The sequence below is a fragment of the Lagopus muta genome, chromosome Z (genome assembly GCF_023343835.1).
Source record: "Lagopus muta isolate bLagMut1 chromosome Z, bLagMut1 primary, whole genome shotgun sequence".
In the NCBI taxonomy this organism is placed as follows: Eukaryota; Metazoa; Chordata; class Aves; order Galliformes; family Phasianidae; genus Lagopus; species Lagopus muta.
Window position 1 is genome coordinate 71,035,492 of NC_064472.1, and position 23,414 is coordinate 71,058,905.

Consider the following 23,414-nt stretch of genomic DNA (forward strand, 5'->3'; position numbering starts at 1 on the left):
AAGTAGTTTGGTTGGTTGTCCTCTTTATGGGTTGCTCATAAGTAAACGGATCATGTCGTGAGGGAGCTTTGCTGTGCTTTGGAAAATGAATTGTCCTTTGAATTCCAAATGTTTCCTATGAAAAAAACCTAAAAAAAAATCCGCCCGGACAATTATCTTTGTCCAGGCTGCACTCTGTTCTCCTTATTAGACATTTCCCACACCGTTTCCCAGTAACAGCCTCCCTGTCATGTCCTTTGCTTTGCTTTTTCCCAGTGTACAGACTGGGACACTCATTGAGAGCAGCCCAGTAGAGAAGGACTTGGAGGTTCTGGTAGACAAAAAGTAGGACATGAGCCAGCAGCGTGTGCTTGCATCCTGGAAGATCAACTGTATCTTGGGCTGATTCAGCAGAAAAGTGGCAGTAGGGAGAGGGAGGTGACTGTCCCCCTCCGCTCTGCCTTCATGAGGCCCCATCTGTGTGTAGGACAAAATCCATAGACATGCTGTCAGTGTTTACAGCCACGTTGACTGTTCTAGTTCTGATCCTCCCTATATCAGCATAGTTCTGCTATACCACTGCTGAAAACATGGGGATAGGTAGCCCTCTCAACCCACAAGAGAGTTTGCTTTCTTACTCAGCAACCCTCAGCATTGCTGAGTGTCTTGATGCCCCACCTCCGCTCACCACACAACTTGTCTACAAGTCCAACCACTCATCTTCCTGCTGTTAGGGAGGAACTGCCATGCACCTTGTTGCTCTGGAATTCCCATGCTTGTGGCTGGGTGTTTGGAAGCTGAATCTTCTTCAGCGGCCCACCTCCTGCTCCTCCCTTCCAGAGCACCAATTTCCCACCAGAGAATCCCACCTTGTTCTGCCCATTAGCACTGTTTGCAGGCATCTGCACCTGTGGCGCACTTTCATCCAGAGAGGAGTGTGACCAAAGGGAGTATGGTTCTCTAGTACTCTGAGAGGGGATTGCAGGAGCACTTGAGAGTGATGTATGGACATTTGGGGTAGGAATCCATCTCCCTGGAATTTCTGTGCTTGTATGTTTGGTTCAGCTGGAGGCCATTCCCATGAGGATTCACGTGTCTGCCTGTGTCTTGGAAGGATACCTGAAATGAGCTGCTCTCACACTGGGGCACAGTGAGACACACCACAAGGCTCTGACAGTGGCTGAGGCCAGCATGCTCTCTGGGGACTTTCTGACACCATCCAGGTGTTGCTCTTTCCGAGCTCCAGCTGACAGACAACAACAAATCATGCTGGATCACACATACAGTGTCTAAAAAGGAAGACTTGTTTTAACTCACACTGCTGTCTCTGGGGGATGCTTCCTCCAAGAAGTGGTGCTGCTAGCTGATGGCACCAGGCAGCCTTTGCACTGCTGGCTGGGACTCGTTGCAACATCCTTAGCAGCTGAGTGCACGCAAGTGAATTTAATGTGCAGGCCCAGCCACATCTGTGGTCACGATAAATAGTACAGTGCTGAAGGGGTGCAAGGGAATACTGGTAGGTTCCTAATTAAGCACTGAAGTTACACGGAGCTGGGGTGTTTGTGCTGACAGAGCTCAGCATCAAATGCGCAGCAAAGAAAGCAAGAAGTGACGAACCCTCCTGGCAGACACCAGCACAACCCAGCAGCTCTCCATTCTGGGGAGAGATCTGCTCTCACAGGAGCATTTCTTCTTGCTGACCTTACAGTTGCTAATATAGGCAGCAAACTAAAACTTGTAATTCTGTGCTAAAGGGCTGGTGACATTATTAGGCTAACAGAGCTCTTTGGCAGCACATTTGATATGAACCAGAAACCTCTGGTGCAATTATAGCCCTGCATAAAACACTGCGAAGATAATAGGACATATTAGCCAAGCAAAAGCAACAGAGGTCTGAAAAGGATTTTCAAGTTCTCTTTATATTTAATGAGTGCAGACACGACTTTTACCTGTGGCTGCTCCTAACAATGAAGTGAAGGAGTAGGAAGGAAGCAGGTAAAAGGCGATAGGAAGGCAAGTTTTGAGGCTATTTGTCCTGCTGCCAGAAAAACATGAGAGAAGAAGAAAAATGCAAAGGAGATTGGAGAAGGGAAGAGATGAGAAACAAGACAGCAAGGTGTCTCATGGAGTGCTTCTGAGTTATCTGCAAAATCAACTGCAGAAAGAAAACTCACATACAATTCAGCAGCAGTACACATGAATGCCATTGCTAACAGAGTGTGCTCCTCAGCTGCAGAAAGGGAGCGAACAAAAAGGTGGAGGACCACCAGCAAAGAGCAAGTCCCATTGGTTGCTTGACTTCATAGTACAACTGGTCTTAGGAAGCTAAGTCTTTTTCAGTGTTCGCTTAGAAGGCAGTTAAGTTATGTTAAGTCTGGGATGCAAACATAACATTTGTTAGCTCATCAAATTATAAGCAGAACTCTGCGTCTGAGTCTTCTGCGTCTTCTGCAGGAGCTCCTTATTGACTTAACTTTTGGAAATATATGAATTGAATATTGAAAAGACCATTTGGCAGGCCACCTTGGAGCTGTATGACCTGTGTAGCCTCTGATGGGGGTGTGCCTGGTGACCCAAGGGGAGCACACTCCTCAATGGCAGTCTATCCCAGCCCTGACACGAACCTGAGGGCACGTGGAGACCAGGAGGGTGATGGTCCCCTCCTCAGTGTCACCAGAGCTTTGCATCCACGTCCCTCTACTGAGAGCAAGATGTAAGAGCAGAGTGTCATGTGTTTGGATAGGGGACAGCTGTCCCTTCTAGTAATGGCTTATCCTTCTAGTACTGACTTCTTCCACTTCACTTCTCAGTCTTCAGCATTTTAACACATAACCTTCAATTTCAATGTATTTGAGATCCCTGCTGTGTTGCAGCAATGTGATGGCATCTCACTGAAAATAACAAGAGGAGAAGGCCTGACAGTCTTCCCCTGATGAGGTTTATGCTGCTATCAGATTCCCCTGCTGTATTACAGGCAGACCTGGAAACAGCACTGCTTTTGGCACTAATATAGTTCCAGATTGTCTGCATTATAATCTTGCATAAGCACTGTTGCCATCATAGCATGTGTTAGCCATTCAAGTTTTGCAGTGCTGGCATACGAGAGAAGGAACCTCTGGAGCATGGAGCAGGCAGCTGGTATTCTGCCAGCAGCATCCAGGTCCATCTCCTTTACAGTGATGCAACAAGGAAGGGAATAAAGGCCAGTGGAGGAGAGGAACAGAGTTTGCTTTGGCACATGTCTTGCCTTATTGTAGGAGAAACCAGCACTAAGAGATAACGCTGCAAGTGCATGTTGAGCCCTCTCATGATTAATTGCAAAAATATTCTCGTGTGAGTAATGTTGCAGTTGACATTTCTAGTTGTGGACAAATGAAGAAATTAAAAGTTACAGTTTTCCTGAGAGATAAATTGCTTTCATGTGTGACAGCTTTTTTATCATGCTATATACAGACGTAGGAGGCATATACATGCATGCATGTGCAAATGTGCCCCACATGAAATTGGCAAACAGGTGTTGTTGTACCTGTGATCTCACGTCAGAAAAAAAAAAAGCAAGAAGTAAGTTGAGTATCTCTGTATCTGCATAAAAAAACTGAGCAGCAGTTACGTGGGCACGGCTCCTTGGAGTAACTCAGCTGGTGTATGTCAACACACCTTCATCAGAATAACGAGTACAGCTATTTTGTGCCGTTAGTGCTGGTGGCACAGTCCTGGCTTCACGTAAATCCTTGATGAAGATGGATGCATGCCCAGCGCCATCCCCAGGGGCCATTTTGCTCCCTCGGCTTTTAACCTCACTGTCCCGTGGGCAGCCTTCCACCTCCTTACCCATCCGATTCACTCTGTCTCCTGAGCACCCGCACCTCCACCCTCCTCCTAGTCCTCCATCCTCATCCTCCATCCTCATCTTTCTTCTTCATCTTTCTCCTCCTCCTCCTCCATCCTAGTCTTCCTCCTAGTCCTCCATCCACGTCTTTCTTCTCCATCCGCATCTTCATCTTCCTCTTCCACCCTTCTCCTCCTCCTCCTCCTCCTCCTCTTCCCCCTCCATTGGCCCCGCTCCGGGCTCCGCGCGGTGCGGGTGCCGAGCGCTAACCCCCGCCCCGTGCCCGGCGGCGTGTGCGGGTGTGCAATTGCACACTTCCTGCGGTGTGTGCGACCCGGCCCCGGTTTCCGGTAGCTGACAGCCGCCGCAGCCTGTCCCTGCCTCCTCCGGCGGTAGTGCCGCCGAGCCGGGCAGAGCGCACGGACGCGGACACAGACACGCACGGGAGGTGGAGGAGGAGGAGGGAAGAGGAGGAGGGACCGGAGCGCTCCCAGCACCATCACCGATCCCCCCATGCGATACGGGCGGCATCGCGCTGCGCCGCTCCCCCGCAGACAGGCACCTGCAGGTAGGGGACCCACCCGTGTACGTGTGCCCCGGCGGGGAGGGGAGGCTGCCTCCCTCCCCCCAGCTTTGTGCGCGGCGCGGGGCTCCCCGCCGGCTGCTGCCCACCCTCCCGGCCTTTGTGCTTGGGCGGGGGGAGGGCTCCGCGCCGCGGGTGGGGGGACGGGGCTGCGGGAGGGGGGTGGCCCCCCCGTGCGGAACAAATGAGGCGCTCAGCCGTTCCTGGGGCGAAGGGGGGTGCGGAGCCGGAGATTTGTCAGCCCGGGGATCCGGCCCGCGGGGAGCGGGGGACGCTCGGAGGGGCCTCGCGAAGTTGGGCTGTCAGCAGGCGGCGAGGGCAGAGCGCTGCGGGTCGGAGCTGTGAGGTTTGGCTCAGGCTTGGGGGAGGGCATCTTCCGGGCCTTAGGCAGCTCCGTTCAGATGTCAGGCAGCGGTGCTCCTCTGTAAGGGAATAAGTGTGACACGTGCGTTCAAACTCACCTCCCGTCCACGACGTTAATGGTTATAAATATCCCGAGAGCAGGAGGCTACGGGCAGCACTCAACACACTGCCAGGATGCTTCCCTTCAAGTGAATGAGGACAGTCTCACAGGGACGCCAAGCAATGTACTGGTTAAAGATGCAGTCCCTGATATGCACCCAACTTCGAGTACTGGAGTTGTTGATCTGTGAGGTTTGCCTCTGCATGCTGATTGTGCCATTGCCCCACTGTCCTGCTCAGAAACGAGGCCTCAGCAAGCAGTGCAGCAGCACTAACACCAGCTCACCTGTGAGCTGCTGGGGACAGCGATGGCTCTGGGAGAGAGAGATGGGTCTAGACTCCACGTGCTTGCTAGCAGCAGTCACAACTTCAGTAACTCAGTTGATTACATCCCTGCTATCGGTCTTGATGGCAACTTTTCAGGCCAGTGATCAGGCATCTTTCAGCTTTTTTCTTCTTCAAACCAAACATCCCCTAAAGGAACACCAGGTGTTCCTCCTGCCCAGCCTGATGGGGCTGCAGCTGCATGGTGCTGCAGTTAGCCTAATCACTGCACACCCACTCACCTTTGTTCCTCTCAAGCCTGGAGCAAAAGGCCATTCTCCAGCTTTCTGCTGAAGTCTGTCAGCTATCCAAAATGGATTCAGGAAAAACTGACAAACCAGCCTGGCAGTGCACCTGGATGAGTAGTGAATAGATAGGAACTCTGCCGGCGCCAATATACCCATGCCATGGTGATAACTGTACTGCAGCAGGACTCTTTCTGCATCTGAGCAGTGCAGTATAACTGCTCACAGGACGATGATGGGTTTGCAGATGACACTAGCTGGGCCCACGGCTCTGCTCTCCAAAGCTGTGCCCTTTCCTGTAGCACGAGGTGATGGGAAGCTTAGTGCCTTGGTGTGGCAGCTATGTTGGTCGTTTTCTTGTGTTCCTTCTCTGTGAAAAATACAGTAAAAGCAATGTTTAGGTCAGGTGTTTTGTTGATGAATCTGCCTGGTAGCTGAAAGGAACTTGAAAGATTCCAACAGTGCTGCTGTTTATGAGGCAGCCCCGTGGAGTGTGGCTGATTCCTCCTCAGCTCCCTGACCTTGGCTCTGATCTGCTGATTTATGGACTTTATTTACGGGCAGGACTGGCGAATCCTTTCACCAGGCAGGAATCACTGCATGTTTCCTAGGCAACGAGCACGGTGTGTGCCCTGACGGGACCTCAGCCCATGGCTATGCTGTGGCCATGGCAGGCCATGAACTACACGCCAGGCCCAGTGCAGCAGTCCAGGTGGGGATGGGAGGAGAGGATGCCTGAGCGCAGTGAGAGCGAGCAGCGAGAGCACTGCCGCCCCGTTGTTCTGCCTCATCTCCCATCTTCCATTACAGGTGTTGCCCACGTCTGGTCTTTATCACAGTTGTTCTGTTGCTGGATAGTTCCTTCAAGTTACTTTATTCTCTTTTCCTACTTATTGTCCAGCAAAAGGCAGCGGCTGCCATCATGCGTTCACTTGACAGGTGTTAGCTGAGAAACATCACGTGAACCCTGCTGGATCTAGGGTTTAGTCCTGTGAAAAGCTACAGGAACGGAAGTTTTCCAGTGAGTATGGAGTCACAAGATTAGGTTTGTGGCATTCAGAGAGTGGGTACTGTGACCTTCTGCAAGCTTTTATTCCTACTGCCGGAGTTCAAAGTCATAATTTTCTAAAGACAGACAAAATATTTTCTATATGGAATTTATAAATAATACCAAATGTAACTGGAAAATATAAGGGATGGGGAGGAGAAGAAGAGCCTCTCCCTTTTTCTGTACAGCTTTGTTTATTTCATCAGCCTTTTCATGTGGTCTGTCCTACTGTTCTTCTCTGTGATGCTCTACAAAGTGAGTATCTTTGGTCAGTGTGGACAATCCAGCAAAAAGTAAAAAAGAGAAGCATCAGTGGGCAGACATCCAAACCCACATATTGCTCAGCTTTGGCAAATGAATGGATGAGAAGTAGTTTTCTTTTTCTGAGCTGTAGTTTGAAAGCATTGTTATTTTGTCCCTCTGCCTATCAACAGCAGCATCGTAATGATGCTAAAAATGATGACTGAAAGAAGAGTGCAGGAAAGTATCCATGATAAAGCTGTGCTCTGTAGCAGGTTTATTCAAAATGTGGCGAAAGCCAGTGGCAACAGAATATATATTAATTTCAGTTTGGGGTGTCAATCCTCCCACAGCTTAAAGCCAGAGAGAAGAAAAGTCCCAGATGATCTAGAGGCTTGTGTTGAAATTCACTCTTTGCCCTGCTCAGTGACTGTCACCTGCAGTGTTAGAGGCAGTGGGGTTTCGAAGCAGGGTTTCCCCAACGTGGAGGTGTCTGTGAACGAGGAAGCTGCAGTCTGTTGTCGGAATCTGTTGTTGTGACTGCTGCTGCCAAATGCTCATTCAGCCCTATCACCCAACTGATAACGAAGTTTCTGATGCACTCCTAACGAACCTAGACATTCTGCAGGTGGAGATTTCCACATGGTCAAGGGCTGGGAGGCTTACAGGCTGTCTTGGGCAGTCATGTAACAGCTGGCTCATTAGTGGCCCACAACAACTGCTGCTTTATTTTATATTTATTTTTATATACGTACATATATATGCATAATACAAAGAAGTATAAACATATACATGTTTTATATATAATATCAAATGTATGCGTATGCAAATACACTATGTACTAAAAATACAATTGGATCTTTTATATATTACATGTATTATCATAGTTCATCAGAATATATCATATTAACATTACATACATATGTATATATTATATTTTGATATTACCATTATACCTATTCCATTCTATTTCATTCTATTTTATTCTCCATTCTGTCAGATGAAATGACGGGGAAAAGTCTCACAGGAAGGTGACTGGGTGGGCGAGTGACAGTTCTCCTGGACTTGGTCCTGCTGCCAGTCCTGCTCAGCACCTTCCAGAATGCTACAATGGAAGGAACAACTCTTGGTACAGCCTCTAGAGGTAACATGAGGCCAGAAGACATGGGAATAGAGCATCACATTTCAAAACCATCTCAGCAGGATGGGGATCTGGGCTGAAAATGATATATGTGAGGTTTAAAATGAAGGCTTCTGCTCCGTGGTAGGATGAAACTAATGCTGAATTCACAGGCTGGGTAGCAATGCTATGAGCAAAAATTATACATCTGAAAAGGAAAAAAAGAAAGCAACCAGCAAATGCTGTGCCACCCACTAGATCAGGCTGTCCAGGGGTCCCATCCAACCTGGCTCTGAGTGTATCCACAGTTTCCCCGGCCAACCTGTTTCAGTGCCTCACCACACCTAGTGCAGAATTTCTTCCTAATGCCTAACCTAAATCTACCTTCTTTTAATTTAAAACCGTTTCTCCTTGTCCTCTACCTACAGGCCTTGGTGCAAAGTCTCTCACCATCTTTCCTACAAGCACCCTTAAGCACTGAAGCTGCATCTGAACTTCCAAGTGCCTGTCATACATGATGTTGTGCTTTGAGCAGCACATACATATGCTTCATCTATGCTCCAGTTGTGTGCGTACTTGCTTCTGTATGCAGGGAGTTTCCAACATGAGAGTTTCCATGAGGGACAGACATGTCCAAGACACACACTAAGTGTTGCAGGGTTTTTCTCCATAATCCTGTAGTCATGCACTGTGATTTCTGTGCATCCAGTGTCCCTGCAGTCTAAGTACAGAGAGGAGAGGAGATATTCATGTTCTCTGCAAACTGTACTTCTGAAGCTGTGTAGAAAACTCTCATCGCCCTGTGATAGTTTGCAAAATTGGTTGCAACACACCATAAGGAGCCAACATATTTTAGCTGGTAACACTCCAAATGTCGTAGCTTAGAATTTGCAAAATACTGCAGGATGGAACAAAATTAATGAACAATTCTCAGCATGTAGAAGCTGACACTTTTGTTTTCTGTTTAATCTGTGATATTTTGATCCTTGCTGCTGAGCCTTTTTTGCTTGGATGACTCTGGTGTACTCATGAAGGATTTTCTGTTCTCCATCAGGCAAACTGTCACCCTACAGCAGTCCATGGTCACAGCAGATCATGTCACTGTGCACTGTGAGGTTAAATATTTGCTTAGATCATACAGTAACTGCAAGCTTTTTATCGAGTCTTTTTCACATTTAACTAGGGAAGTGAATATTTCCTGTCTGAAATTTAAATTTCATGCTGTCATTTTTTTTAGCTCTTTTAGGGGGAAAAAAAATCATGCGTAGTTTTTGTTGTTGTTTTTGCTTTTAGTTAAAACATGTTTAACTTTCTTATCTGCAGTTGCAAAACCAATCTTAGCTCTTACTCACTAACTCCGTGTTACATGTTTTAAACCCAAGAGGCAAACATTTATTGTGCAAACAGTAAACTACAACTGACACTGTTCTGTAAAGGGCTTAGCATAGACTGTGCCAGATATATGAATCCTGACAATTTTAGTATACTTGATAAGTGTATCCTTGTACATATCCCATTCCAGGGAATATTTTGTTCTTGCCTAAACCTCATACCGGATTACCCTGTTAATATGGTTTCAAACCTCCAGGTTCCCTCACTGGCCACAGAGAGTGGTCTGCAGCTTGCTGTGCTTCCTCGCACCATGCTGATGTTCCAGCCCTGGCTGAGAGCAAACAGCCTTGCTGAACTTTGCAGCACCTGCAGCTCTGCCCTCTTGGTGAGGCACCCCCTGAAGCAGCCACTCTGTGCTGTATGGTGTACGTGTACCTTTTTTGCTTTTGCCCTGCTTCCTTCTAACCATAGAAGATGTGAAAATTAACAGTTATCATTTCCAGTTAATCTTCTGGCACCGCCGAATTCTGACTCATGTCCTTGAAAACTGATTCACATACCAGCCATTCAAGTTAAACATCTCCCTCTTTGATTTCCAAAAATATGGATAAATCTTGTGGAGCCAAACCAGCAAAAAAGTAATGTTAGTTCTTTAAAAAGAATTCATGAAGATTTTAAATCCCCCAGCAGCTTGATAATTTCCAAATCTTATGGATTTCAAGTTATATTTAGGTGTAGATTTTTCCTGCAAATTTAAAGCTGATGCCCAGTAGATCAAAGCATGCTAAAAACCTTCTTGTGTAAAGAACTTCATAGGAGGATGTTAGCTAAGAACCCTGTAAATGGTGTATTTTCATTGGAGAAAGAGTAATGCAGGACTGACCTGGTGCATGGCGTCAGCCTGCAAATCAGGCATGATGCTGAGCACTGCTGAACAGGCAGTGGGGTCTGATTGGACTACTGGTCACTGATAAAGGCATTTTAGCTGGGAAGGAATGAATCAGGCATTTGGATTTTTAGCCATCTGTCTTGGTTTTGGGGGGGAAAAAAAAGGTATTTATTGCAGGAGCAACTAAAGAAAGACTGAAAATTCTATCTACTATATATATATATATATATATATATATTTATATATGTATATATATACTATATATATATATGTATATATATATGTATATCACAGAATCACAGAATCACCCGGGTTGGAAGGGACCCCAAGGATCATGTAGTTCCAACCCCCCTGCCTAGCAGGGCCACCAACATACACATTCAGATCAGGTTGCCCAGGACCCCGTCCAACCTGGCCTTAAACACGTCCAAGGACGGGGCATCCACAACCTCCCTGGGCAGCCCGTTCCAGGGCCTAACCACTCTCCTAGTAAAGAACTTCCCCCTAACATCCAACCTAAATCTTCCCTCCTTCAACTTAAAACCATTTCTATATACACACATATTTAAATCCGTGGTGTGTAATTTTTCTCCCTTGTCTTAGCCTGGTTGTATTTGCTTGCTTATCACAAATACTGTAAAGGCTCGGCTGTATAACGTTTGGATGTCATAAGTGCAATCCAGCAAAATACAATCATGTGATCCTCCCAGAAAAATAAACATTAGTCAATTAATGCTTGAAAATTTCAGTCAGTGATTAATCAGTGAATTTTTTCCTCTTCTTTTTTTTTTTTCTCCTCCAAATTGTCTGTAATATGTTTTCTCTTCATCTAGGCTTTTTGTTGTTGGTGGGTTTTTTTCATCTGGTTAGGTAATCTGTTCTAAATTACTGAAACTGATCTTGGAATGGAAGTGTACAGCAACCCTTCTTGGTGATGCATTCACATGTACAGAAGAAAAGTCTGGCAGACAGGAAAATAAAGAAATTGTGAATTTGGATTTACAATTTCTTTTGACTTTCATGAAAATATATGATACCAGGCCTCACAAATAAGTCCTGTTTTGCAACAGTTCCACAAGATTGTGGAACTCTACTTGGATACAACATCATGCAATTTATACTGAGGGCGGTTATTCACATAGCCTTTCACTTACAAGAAGCATTCTGCACTTTAATTGAGCTGTCTTTAATATGCTGTGTCTTCTTTAATGCACTGTGTTTGCTCTTTGCATTTGTACAGTCTCATAAAGATGGTTAAAATTTGTTTTAGTCTAGCTAGAAGTCAGGGAGAAATAGCAATTCAGAGCCATATAGTGAAGATATGCACTATTAACCATTGCTCCTTTTCCTTTTTCTTTTCCTTTTCCTTTTTCCTTTTTCCTTTTTCCTTTTTCCTTTTTCCTTTTTCCTTTTTCCTTTTTCCTTTTTCCTTTTTCCTTTTCCTTTTTGTTGTTGCTAACATTCCCATTAGATCATTAACCCTGTGAAGGTAGGTGACCTCTTTTCAGACTAGCATCTCCAAAACTATCTTTGCCTCTACTGACCTCCTAGATACTGATTAAACTGCTCCACTGTGTTTGATTAGCTTAGTTTACAGACCATTTAGCTGGTGCAGAAGTATTTACCTGTGATAATCCTGTAAAGATTAAGATGGGGAAAGTAAAAGCCTGGAGCCACTTCAGTAGGCTTTATGACACAGTCTGGGATGAGTCTTGTGTCTTTATGTACATTTTAAAATCTCAGGTCTTGCCCTTTTGGCTGAGTGATACGCTTTTATTCTGGAGTATAAATTGTTCCTTCACCTCTTCAGCAAGAGGTGGTGATTTCCTTCCCTCATGGCCATACACTTTTGTCAGTGCTCTGCCCATGGCTTTGAGTTCACACTGGGCGTGAGGAACATGCTAATCAAGGAGATCAGAACTGAGCAAATTGCTCTGTTGTACTTTATTAGTATTGATGCAATGCTACTGTGTTAGTGCAATTAAAAAGCAGAAAGTTTGAGTGGAGACATTTAGACATCAGCTGGTTGATGTCATTCCTTGGCTGCCTCTACTTGTGAGTTTCACCACCTGCCAACACTTTGCAGTGCAACAAGCCAGGTTTTCTTGTTCCTGCTGGTACAGCTGAAGGTAGATCTGTAATACTGTAATCTGGAGTGCTGCGTCCAGTTCTGGGCTCCCCAGTACAAAAAAGACAGGGATCTCTTGGAAAGAGTCCAGCGGAGGGCCACGAAGATGGTGAAGGGCCTGGAGCATCTCTCCTATGAGGAAAGGCTGAGTGAACTGGGTCTGTTCAGCCTTGAGAAAAGGAGACTGAGAGGGGACCTGATCCAGGTCTATAAATATCTAAGATGTGGGGGGCAGAATGGCGAGGCTGGACTCTTTTCAGTGGTGAGTGGAGACAGGACAAGGGGAAACGGCCGGAAACTGCAGCACAGGAAGTTCCGCACCAGTGTGCGCAAGAACTTCTTTACAGTGAGGTGACGGAGCACTGGAACAGGCTGCCCAGGGAGGTGGTGGAGTCTCCTTCTCCGGAGATGTTCAAGACCTGCCTGGATGCCGACCTGTGCGACCTGCTGTAGGGAACCTGCTTTGGCAGGGGTTTGGACTCGATGATCTCTGGAGGTCCCTTCCAACCCCTACAGTTCTGTGATTCTGTGGTTCTGTGATACTGTATTATATGTGTCTTTTTATATATCCATTTCATCTGAAATCCCTTTCTCCCTACTAAGGGCTGACATGTTCCAGTGGAGTTGCCAGCACTTTTTTGTTCTTTTTCACTTGTTTTTTATTGACAGATGCCATCACTTCAGATCACAGTGGTATGGCCAGTGCAAATTCCATTTCCTTCCCAGGTTCATTGAGAGAGACTGTATTGTGGCCATGGTGAGGAGATGGCAGAGCATCTACGTCTAGCTCTTGAGTGTCCATTGTGAAAGAGAGAACCGGTCACTTTGCTCAAACACAGTTTTGACCCAGCCCTTATTGTCAAGGCTTGGAACTACCTTGCTGAGTCAGTAGGACTCAGTAGTAGCTTTAAGGGCCAGTCAGATTCCCTTGGCAGGTAGTAAGACTTCCTGTAAAGTTAGTGCAGCCTTTGCTATCCTTTGGAAGGGAAACAGAGAAGTCCTGGCTGTGTCGAGAGGTGGAGCTTTTGTGGGGATGAACTGCTGCTTCTCTGGGCTTTGAGTGGGTTTTCTATCTTACAGAGTTGCAGTCAGATTTTCCTTCCTTCTTCTGTGGGCTTTTTGTCCTGGCTGACGTCCCATTAAAAATCCTTGTGTGATCAGTTTAGGTGGAGGTTTGATTTGCTGTGTTGTGGGAAGGTCCCTTCCAGCTGACCAGCAAATGGGAGATTTGGATCCAAGCTCCCATGGCTGCTGCCAAAGTCGTCTGCTCCACAGGCTTACTGCCTCTTGTCGATTAGTACCTACTCCATATGATGTGGGTTGTTGAGTCTTTACTGAAGATCAAGTAAATTAAGTCATGTAGGTCATTTTTATATGCTTGAGTCACCTTTTCTGTTTATTAGCTGCTTTGAATGACTGTCAGCCATCAGAGGATAGCAGTTTTCCCTCCTGATTGTTGTGCAAGTGTAATCCTATCTGGTTACGTTACGTGCTGTGGTACTTAATGCTTAATTATTCATTGCTTGTGCAAGATAATTTCTCAAAAATAATAAAAGTATACATTTTCACTGTATTAATAATTACACTGTGTAGAATTCAGAAGAATGTCAGAGTAAAATTTCTGCTGATATGACATGCTGTTTGAGAAACATTCTTTGGTTTGGGAGTATTATGGTCTTTTTTGCTGGTTTCAGGGCACTGACAAAAGAAAATGGCATTACCATTTTTCACGTGGTTTGACCCATTAGATTGTCTAGTGGAAGCTATTTGAGTAGGCATCGAATTGCTTTTACATTTTCAAGACACTTAAGATACAAAACAGAAAAGACAGCACTAGATAAATATGCTGCATATGTAATAATATTACTGCCAAGGAAATTTAATTCAGTCTTCAGTGATGAGTTTGGGCATATGTATTGCAGTTAGCTAGAGATAAGTTAATGCATTCAGCACAGTCTCAAGTAACTAGGAGCAGAACAAAACTGATATTTTGCATTAGTTGTGTATTATTTATTGTATCAGATATAAGTGTGCAGAAGACACCTGATACTACCACCATCTGCTTGGTATCAGATACTGTGTCTGCATGTGGAGAGGGCAGGATGGTTCTGTCTGAACTTTCTGTGCAAGAGTTGCCTTGGAACAGCTTTGCCTTTGTAAACAGTGACTTCGTTAGTGTTTTTCTGAGCAATTTTCTTTGCAAATGCTGTAGTTTTTCCATTAAAAATCAATGCAAGGACTAAACCTGTGTTTCATAGGCTGTTTTCATAACTGTATGAGCTGTCCTGATAGTTTAGCAGTACCCCACTCCTGCAGGTTGCTTTCCTGGGTCTCCCATTTCCAAAGGATGGGAGGATGGTAGAGACAGAAATAGCCTTCCCAAACAAAGGGGGAAAGCAGTAGGTTATTCTGGTGTTGGTAGGGGAAAATACTCATCAGCGTATTTTGAATACCTTATATACCTTGAATGATACCTTAGTCATTGATTGAAGGAGTTTTTCAGAAGACTGGGACAACGCAACCAAAGGGGAACAAAAAAAAATGCTGGAAATGGAAGAACTCTCCAGCGCTGTCTGATGCTCTTCAGGAAACACAGCTGGCTGTGTATGGCACACACGAGCCTCCTCTGCTCCACTGTACCTACAGTGTGTGAGCTGCCTGGCTTGCTTGAAAGCAGTACGTCTGTATTTGATGAAAGAAACAAGTATTCTTCTCTTTTCCTCATGGTAGTTAGGCTTTCCTTTGGTAGTTAGGCTAGGAGAACACAGAGTAAGTGGGGCAGGCAGACAGTGTCCTGGGGCAAAGACAAAATGTTTGTTCTGACACAATTCTGCTTTGGTTTGGCTCATTTTGCATTTGTGAAGGTCTCAGTGGTACATGCTCGGGCTGAGTGGGCTGGGAGTGGGAGGTTGCAACCTGCTGGGAAGAGCAATTTTTAAGGAACTTTTGCTGCTGAAATATGCATGTATGAAACCCACGGCCTATCTTGTTCCCGACTTCTTCTTCAGTGTTAACAAAGAAGATTGTCTCAGAACTTCCTTGATTATCCTTTGGTAAGGCTAGTTTGATTCTGTAGGCACCATGAATTTAGTCTTACAGGCATTTATGCATGCACTGCTAACCAAGAGAGCTGCCTGCTTCTCCCTCTGTGCTGTGTGGCTCCAGCACCCTGAACAAAATGCACCCTATTTACAGACTGCAGATAGTCACATACATCTTGTCTGTGTTCTGAGCAAACTGTCAGGTTTGCATGGGAGGAGTGAGGAGGTGCAGGAAAAATCAAGTGAGTGTGTTACTGTGAATTACTTTGCATCTGGTATATGACTTTGGTCAACTGGAAGTCTCCCTTGTCTGTGTAGCATGTGTTATGGGGGTGCAGGGACTGCATGGAGCTGGTGGAGTTAAAGCAGGCATGAAACCTTTACCTCAGCTTCTACCAGTCCCTCTCTCCTGCCACTGGCATCTCACTTGCTACCCTGTGCCTTTATGCCTAATGGCAGGACCACTGGTGCCTGTGAGACATCCGGATGTGCTGAGGAAGCACTGGGACAGTTATGGGCACACATAAGCCTTTCTGAAACTGGCAAGTAGCTTATGTGAGTTTGAGGTTTGGATGAAGACTGGACTTCCTCATAGTTATTAAAATTGGTCTTTATCCTTCCGTGGAAACTTGTTAGAACAGAGGCCGGTGACCTTGTTGCTCTCTCTCAGCAGTTTAGTTGCTGATAACATTACCGCTTGTGTTATTTCTGGACAGTTGTTTAAAATATTTCTGTATTTCGCTTTTTGGAGGTTTCTGCTGACATTCATTTCCGAGGTAATTTTTTTCTAAATGTTAATTGCTGATATAATAGACATTGTGTGCTGCTAGTGTTGAAAACAGTCCACAGGTAGCAGGAGGAGCTGGTTGTTATTAAATAACGAATCTGAGAGATCTCCATACAGGACAGTGCCACAACAGGGATTCCCAAGTGATACAGCTCCTCCAAGCCCAGCACAGATCCGCTCTGTGTTTCTGTGATGAGCACCTGTCTGCCTCCCTCAGCCTTTGCCCATGGTCTGACCCATCTCTGTGCATTGGATTGCAGTGAGAGGGCTTCTCCTGCATTTCTTGTGTCTTCACAGGGTTGGCTCTCAAGCGTGACCTCTACTTTCTGGCACAGAATGAGCACTGCCTGTTGAATGATTCATTTGTAGTAGGTATTGCTCTTTTATCCCCCCCTGCTTACTCCATCCATTGAACTAGACTGCAGACGTGAACAGCCAGAATCCTTACTTTTGTATGGTTTTCATTTAATGGCTAGTTACCAAGCACAGTGCTATGACATGTTTAATTTGCACAGCTGTGCTGTGGAGAAATCTTCTGACTGCTGTTTCACTATCATCTTTTAAAAGCTTGCAGCCAAAAGTTTTTAATTTCTTCCTTTTTTGTCTTTGGCAGATTTATTCTGATGTTGCACAGCTATTCTAAACATAAGCCTTGTGAAATGCCTTCTGAAGCTTTATTTTTCTTCATATCTGTTTCAGAAGTATCCAATATTCCATTTGTTCCAGTCTGGCAGATAGTAAGGTTATTTCCTGTGACATCAGTGAGTGTTTTCCTTGCTTTAGTGATTGCAGGATTGGAGTCAACTGTAGTGCAGTGTTGGTGCGATTTGGAATGAAACCTGTTTGTAACAAAGGTGACCACCTCCAAGCCAAAATGACAACCTTGCCTTAAGTTCTGAACTTCTGATCAGAAGTTCTGGTCTAAGGGCAGTGATATAAAGGATGCCTAAAGGGGAACTCAGCCACTCAATTCTGTCTCCTGCTGCTGCTGAAACTTTATGAAGTGACAAGTTAAGGACAGGAAATCTGGTCAGAATGTGCTAATTACTCCCCAGGAGTCATGTGCTCTCACAAATGACTTTTTTTGATGGTGTTACTGTCTGTGTGTCATCCTTTTGTTTCCTACAACTAGTAGATGAGAATATCTTGCAAGCCTATGTTGTTTACCAGGTACACGCCAAGTGCACACCATGCTGCTCCTCTGCCATGCAGTCTCTGGCATTTTTGCTGGACCACACTGAAACGTTGGATTGTACTCCTCCCAGCCAGTGACGTGGAGCTTGCCCTTTGTAAACATAATTTGAGATGTCCAAACTTCTCAGATATCTCTTGCACTTTGCAAAGCCTGTTGGGTGCATTGTTTCAGTGCAGTTGTTTTCACTGACGTTAGTTGCTGTAATCTGACAACAAACAGGCATGTTTGCAGAAGTGATAGCGTTCATGCCCCACCAGAAGCAGCATTTCAGTGCTTACGTTTCCACTCTAGTAATGTGGTTTAATTAGAACAGATGATTGCAAAGCGATGTTTAATGTGTCCTGTGAGATTACACAATTTCTTTTTCGATTGCCAGAGCTGACTGCAGGTCAGAGGTTGCTTCCAAAACTGTGTCTCATTAGGATAGGGGCACACTGTGCCTCTGCACAACAGCGAGGGAGATGTACCCTTGTATTTGGCATGCAAGTGGAGCCTCGGTGCAGGGGGCTGCAATGCTGAGGACTGGCTTGCAGTGTTGTTGTTGGCTTTGTGTGTGTAATGGAATTCCTGCCAGCTCTCTCTAATCCTTGAGTGTAAATGCAGTAGCCAAATGCTACTGAAACTATAGACTGAGCTGGCAGGATCAGCAGGGTTAGGAAACTGAGCAAAGCAGGAAGGCTGGCACTTGGTCGGTGGTTTCAGTGATAGTATGCAGCCTGAGCTGCTGCCCTTCTCGTTGAGAAGCACTTTTTACTTGCAGTTCTGCAGGTGCAAGTGAAGAAGGGAGGATGGGGACCGTCCTTTGCATCTGGTGGGTCATTGCTGCTCCCTTGCATGTGGCACTGTGGCTTAATGAGGAGCATGCAAAGCAAAGGCAAAATGCTCTCAGTGTGAAATGACTGCATATCAGCACAAAGTTTAGCTCTGGTGCAAGTCATCAGAGAATTGTCCTTCCAGCTGTTTCTCAGCACTGAATATGGATGTTGCAATCTGCAATAGGGTTAAAGGACAGAGTACCTTGGGAGAGACTTTGTAAGTACTATCCAGGGAAGGGTAACAACACTTCCACCACTGAGCTTGTGGCAGTAATTTTCACTGTGCCCCCGTCAGCCTTGTGCCACTAGTAGAGCTTTGCAATTGGAAAAAGACAATTAGAAACCAGCAGAGAGGTGCAAGGCATTAATTCAAGAACACATAGTGTGGGTTCTTGTTTTGGACTCACTGTTATAGTAATTAATCAGCAGTTCTGACAGCAGCAGCTCTTTCTGAGAGAGGATGAAGTAGTCCAAGCTCATTGCCAATCAATGGCAGGCTCAGGGAAACTAGGTGTGCTTACTCCCTCTATACAGGGCAGCACGCTCCTTTCCAAGCTTTCTCTTTTTTTTGTTTGAATTCTACTTTGTAAATAATAGTCTGTGTCATTCCTCATTGTCATTCCAAAACAGCCCTTCTAGGTTCTGATTTGTTCTTCTGAAAAAGACAGGCCCAGATATCTGCTGAATCTGCATGAAAAGCTATGTCTGTAGTGTGAGTGCAAAGCAAACACACTCTGTGGCACAGTTAGATGATTGGGTACCCAGTGTGTGCGTTCTTACTAAAAAACAAAAATCAGACTGGTAATTGCATGTATTCAAAAGCTTTGTCCTACCTGGACTGTGATGTTCAGTTATTTGTGACATGTTTTCTGGTGTTTGTAATTAATTGCTAATAGGTTGCTTGTATCTTTAGAAAGCAGAAATTAGATACTGATGTCAGTATCCATGGAATGACCATTGGGCATGACATTTTGTCTCATTTATAGAATAAAGGTTTATTATTACAATTATTATTTATGATACAATGACTGTACATTTTCTATTAATTCAAAGCCTGGAATAAATGCAATAATGGAAGATAATTAGTCGGGAACACTATAAAGTTGATATAGTAAAATATCTTCTGGTATCTCTGAAACCTGCTGTGTTTTAGAAAATATTTTGGGTTATTGTCTGTCTTTTAATTGGCAAGAGAACAAAAAGTCTGCAATACCACAGATGGAAAGTTTTATATTTTGAACTTTTTCCTCCGTTATCTTTGGAAAGAATAAGAAGTTTATCTGTATGCATTTCTTAAAAGAGGTTAGTGTTGTGCTTTCGGGGTATGTACCTTAAAAAAGTTACTATCTTGCTTGCAATAGCTTTTATTCAGATGTTTCTGCTAACATGCATCTTGGCTGTGGCCATTTCTCACTCTAATCGCGAAGCAAAACAATTTGAACAGAAATGGGTAATTTGGGAAGGGTGTCCTCTTCTATTTGGCAGGCTAGATCCACTACAAATGAATTGTAATGAGAATAGACTTTATTAAATTAATACAATGCCATAAGTATCTATTTATGCTTTTTCTTATGCACCCTACTTCCTTTTTACTGATTGCCTAGGATATACCCTTGTTTTCATTTGCTCTTCATAGTATTCCTCAGCCTAAGTAGCATGTTGTTCTGAACTTCAGTTGTCTGAAGGCTGCATTTGTGCTTTCAAATCTCAAGAAGAAATAAGTGAGTCTCTTGAGGGTCCTCCTTGCTAGAACTCTTCTTCAGAAATCTTCCTCTGCGTGCCTGCCACCAGTGCATCTTGTAAGTAAAACATGAATATTCTGAACATTCTCTGTGTTTCTTAATTACGCACCATCTGTGTATTTCCATGTTACACGTGCCAAATGTTGTGCTGCTGTAAGAACTGTGCTTGCATGAGAACACAAATTTAGCTCTTTTGGCCAAAGCTTTGGAACTTGGTGTGTGAAGGAAGCTTTGACAGGTCATTAAACACTCGTGGTGAGATTTTATAGTTGTTTACATGTCTGTAGAGATCTCTGAGAACCCCACTCAGTGCCTGTCAATCCCTTTAGCTGCACGATGCCTTTAAGAGCTGTGACTTGTGTTGATTGAACCAGCCAAGATCAAAGGGATCTTTTCCATGGACAAATGTTTAAGCCCTTACAGTTTTAGTCCCACTGAACTCTGCATTGTGCTGTGTCTCACACGCTGGTTTTTATGTTGGGAGAAGTCCAGCTGTGCACCCTGCTCCCTCGTGCTCTCAGGCCCAGCATCACAAGCCTTCAGCCTCCTTGGTGTACCCTCAGTAAGCACCCCTGGGTGGTTTCAGGATATCGTCTGCTTTAAAATTCAATTCAAATTTTAGATAACCTGATCTGTTATGATAATACGTTAGAGGCCTGCAGCTAGAAATGTCCCCAGGGTTAACAGAAAAATTAACAAATATTTGGATGGAGCATTTGCAGTTTCTTTATCCGCCGACTGCTGGTGACAGAATGTTACCCAGTGTTTCTGACCGGCTACAATCTGAATGCAAATACTTGTGTTTCCTGGCTCATCTCTGGGGCAGCTTTCCTGTTCCTGTTTCTTCTACATCTCGTCAAAACCTTGTCTAGGAACTTTATTAGGGACTCAACTGCATGTGGTCTGTTATGTACAGCTGGATATAAGCCAGCTCATAGATCAATGTTTTTTTGAGGATTTTAAAAGAAAATTTCAGGGCAGGACCTCACCCTGATGCTAGGGTCATTATTGATCCTTTGGAAAATGCACTATAGAAGTTTCAGCATGTTATTTTTGCTGAGAATTAAGTCCTTTGAAAATCATTTTAAGTCCAAAACAATCTCTGTGATTCTGAAAAAATGAGAAAAGATAAACAAATAAATTTTAATATAGAAAGCGCAGTTTCATCCTTGCACAGAAACACCGAGTTGCTGTGGTTGCTCTAATTTTGTGCAGAAAGCAGCCTCCCTATTCTGTGCAGACAGTTAATGGTGTGGTTTCACTCTTGCTGTTTAGCCAAATGGCTAAATGGCTGCACCACTCCAATTTTCCTTAGTTTAGAAGAGCCCTGAACAGAGAGGAAACCTACATTTGAAAAATACAAACCAAATCTGGAATAGTGAAGTCACTAATGGGCAAAGAGAGTCTGCTTGTGTTTGCTGTGAGGGAGAGCGTGGTGTAGTTAATTATCCGGGCAGGAACTTAAGGCACTGGTTTTGCAGTAAGAAAATGGGAGAGTTGGGCTTTTGTAATTTGTGTGTAAGTCAGTGATAACATTCTTGTTTTCTTTTTAGTAAATTACATGCAGGCTTTCTGTTAACAGAAGTTCCAGGAAAATGAAAGACCAGGGAAAGCATCTTGCCTTTAGGCTGTGTGCTTGACTCTCCTTGTTATAATGCTATAAATAGGGAGAGTAAACACACTTTGTTGCAAATGCAGGCAATTATGTATTTTAAATATTTTCCAAGTGTGTGGGTCATTGTCTTCAACGGAGAATAGTTGTGAACCACAAGCTGAGGCAAATGCTGGGATGTTTGATGCAGTGTGGTTTTATATTCATACCATCCTGAGAAGTGCTGTGAAGAAGCAATTTTGGAACATGTTTGAGTAAACAACCAAAAAGAGCCAAGCCAAGATGTATAAGCCCCTGATAGCTAACTGAAAGCTTTGATTTTTTTTCTTTAAATGCTCGTCACTTTAAAATCTTATGCATTATATTTTTCAGAAATGATTTGGCAGAAAATGTGTTCTTCCATTAAAACATCTCTTGCTTGAATACAGAGGCAGCAAAATATAAAAGGTGGCTGAGACTGACTTGAGGCCACAACAAAACACTCTACCACTGCTTACTAAAACAAATTAATGCACAGACACCTTCCTGAGCAGTCTGTGCATGGTCCATCAGTTGCACCATACAACATGTGGTGCTGCCATTGCGTGCACCTTGACAGTGCTATCAGCAGAGTTCTGTTGCCAAAGATATTGGAGATGCTGGATGCTGTAGAAACCATCTGCCCCTTGTCACTCCAGCATAGCATGCGCCAGCGGATGGTGCTTAGCTGGAAGTCATTAAATGTGGAGGTGGGGATTTCTAGCACTTATGAGAGATGATGAATTAAGAGAAACAGAGCAGTAGGTCTTCCTCTTGTTTCCTGGAGACTTGACTGCCTTGCCACACTTAGCCCATCTCTGAGCAGTGGCTTGGACACACTGACTGGAAATTGTCAGGAAAAAGATAAGCCCAGACCAGAAACAGCTCCAGTAAGCCGTTTTGCAGATGTGTAACACAACTTGAAAAGCCCTGGAAAGAACATTTTAGGGAAGAACTGTCAGTCTTGCTCGTTGAGCAAGCCCTGCTGTAAGTAGAGATACCCACTCACTATGGTTTCCTTGGCAAATATTGGTGGGGCCAGAGCATGTTAAATCAGTTGTTCTGTTGTTTATCGTTGTTTTGTTTTTCTTATATTAAATTTTGGCAGACAAAACATTAATTCAAAGCAAAAGATTCCAGCTATGACAGAGATGAAGGTGACTCAGCCAAAAAATGTCATCTACCAAAGATAGTGATACAAGAATGATGAGCATACAAGTGTATTTAAATCAGTTCCAGTTCCTTGGAGAATGGAGATTAAAGCTCTTTCTCATCCAGGGAAGTGGCAGCAATGACACTGTTCCTCAAGTAAGTGCAAACTCATTAAATAGGCATTTGAGTCTGCTTCAGTGTCTGCTGTAGTCACTGGAGTTTTGGCTTCAAAGGGTATTATATCAAGGTCTCCTGAGCAAATCTGATGGTGCATGTTCTGGTTGCAGTCGTACCTGTGTTAAAGGAAAGTGCAACACTGCAGTGATAGAAATGTAAGAGTGGAGACCTTCATTTTTACTTCAGTGACAACGACAATTGGGGTCTAAAGGCTTGAAAACATTTAGTGTCAGGCCCATTGAAACAGTGCAGGAATGTAGAGCCAAGTTCGTGCACGGCTTTCCATGGGCAAATACTCAGGATGTATTTCACTCAGCTCTTCATTCTTGCTGCATCTTTTGTGCTGCTGCTAGTGTAGGATGTAAATGTTGCTAAAAATGGCTTCACTCTTTATGTTCCATTCTGCAGGGCTTTCAGCCACTCTAGGAATGCTGGAGTGAATGGGACTGAATTGGTGGAACACTTTTATTTTTTAAAGCATGATTTAAGGAGATCCAGCTAGTGGTTTTTTTATTCTGTAAGTATATGATTATATGTGTTATGTTTTATGCATGCATTTGGTCATGTTTGGCAATGCAACAAACAGAGTTCTGAAATGTGGAAGTGAATTTGGTAGTATATGAAAAAGAGATGGTGGACAGCTGGATTCATTTTAGCTGGTGGAGGTATCTCATGCTTTGGCAGTTCAGTAATGCA

At 44.3% G+C, this 23,414-nt stretch overlaps 1 protein-coding gene across 6 annotated transcripts in view; it reads left to right on the top strand.

The window, feature by feature from the left end:
* Positions 1-4,148: 4,148 nt before the first annotated feature.
* KIAA1958 (KIAA1958 ortholog) overlaps positions 4,149-23,414 on the top strand; it is a 62,417-nt gene continuing 43,151 nt past the window's right edge. For 2 of the 6 annotated variants that reach the window (XR_007374056.1, XM_048932446.1), the window contains exon 1: positions 4,149-4,376. The gene's annotated coding sequence lies outside the window, so the exon portion shown is untranslated. Of the gene's footprint in view, positions 4,377-19,653; positions 22,698-23,126; positions 23,236-23,414 lie in introns of all 6 variants that reach the window. The other 4 variants (XM_048932450.1, XM_048932448.1, XM_048932447.1 and 1 more) reach the window with 4 other exon arrangements.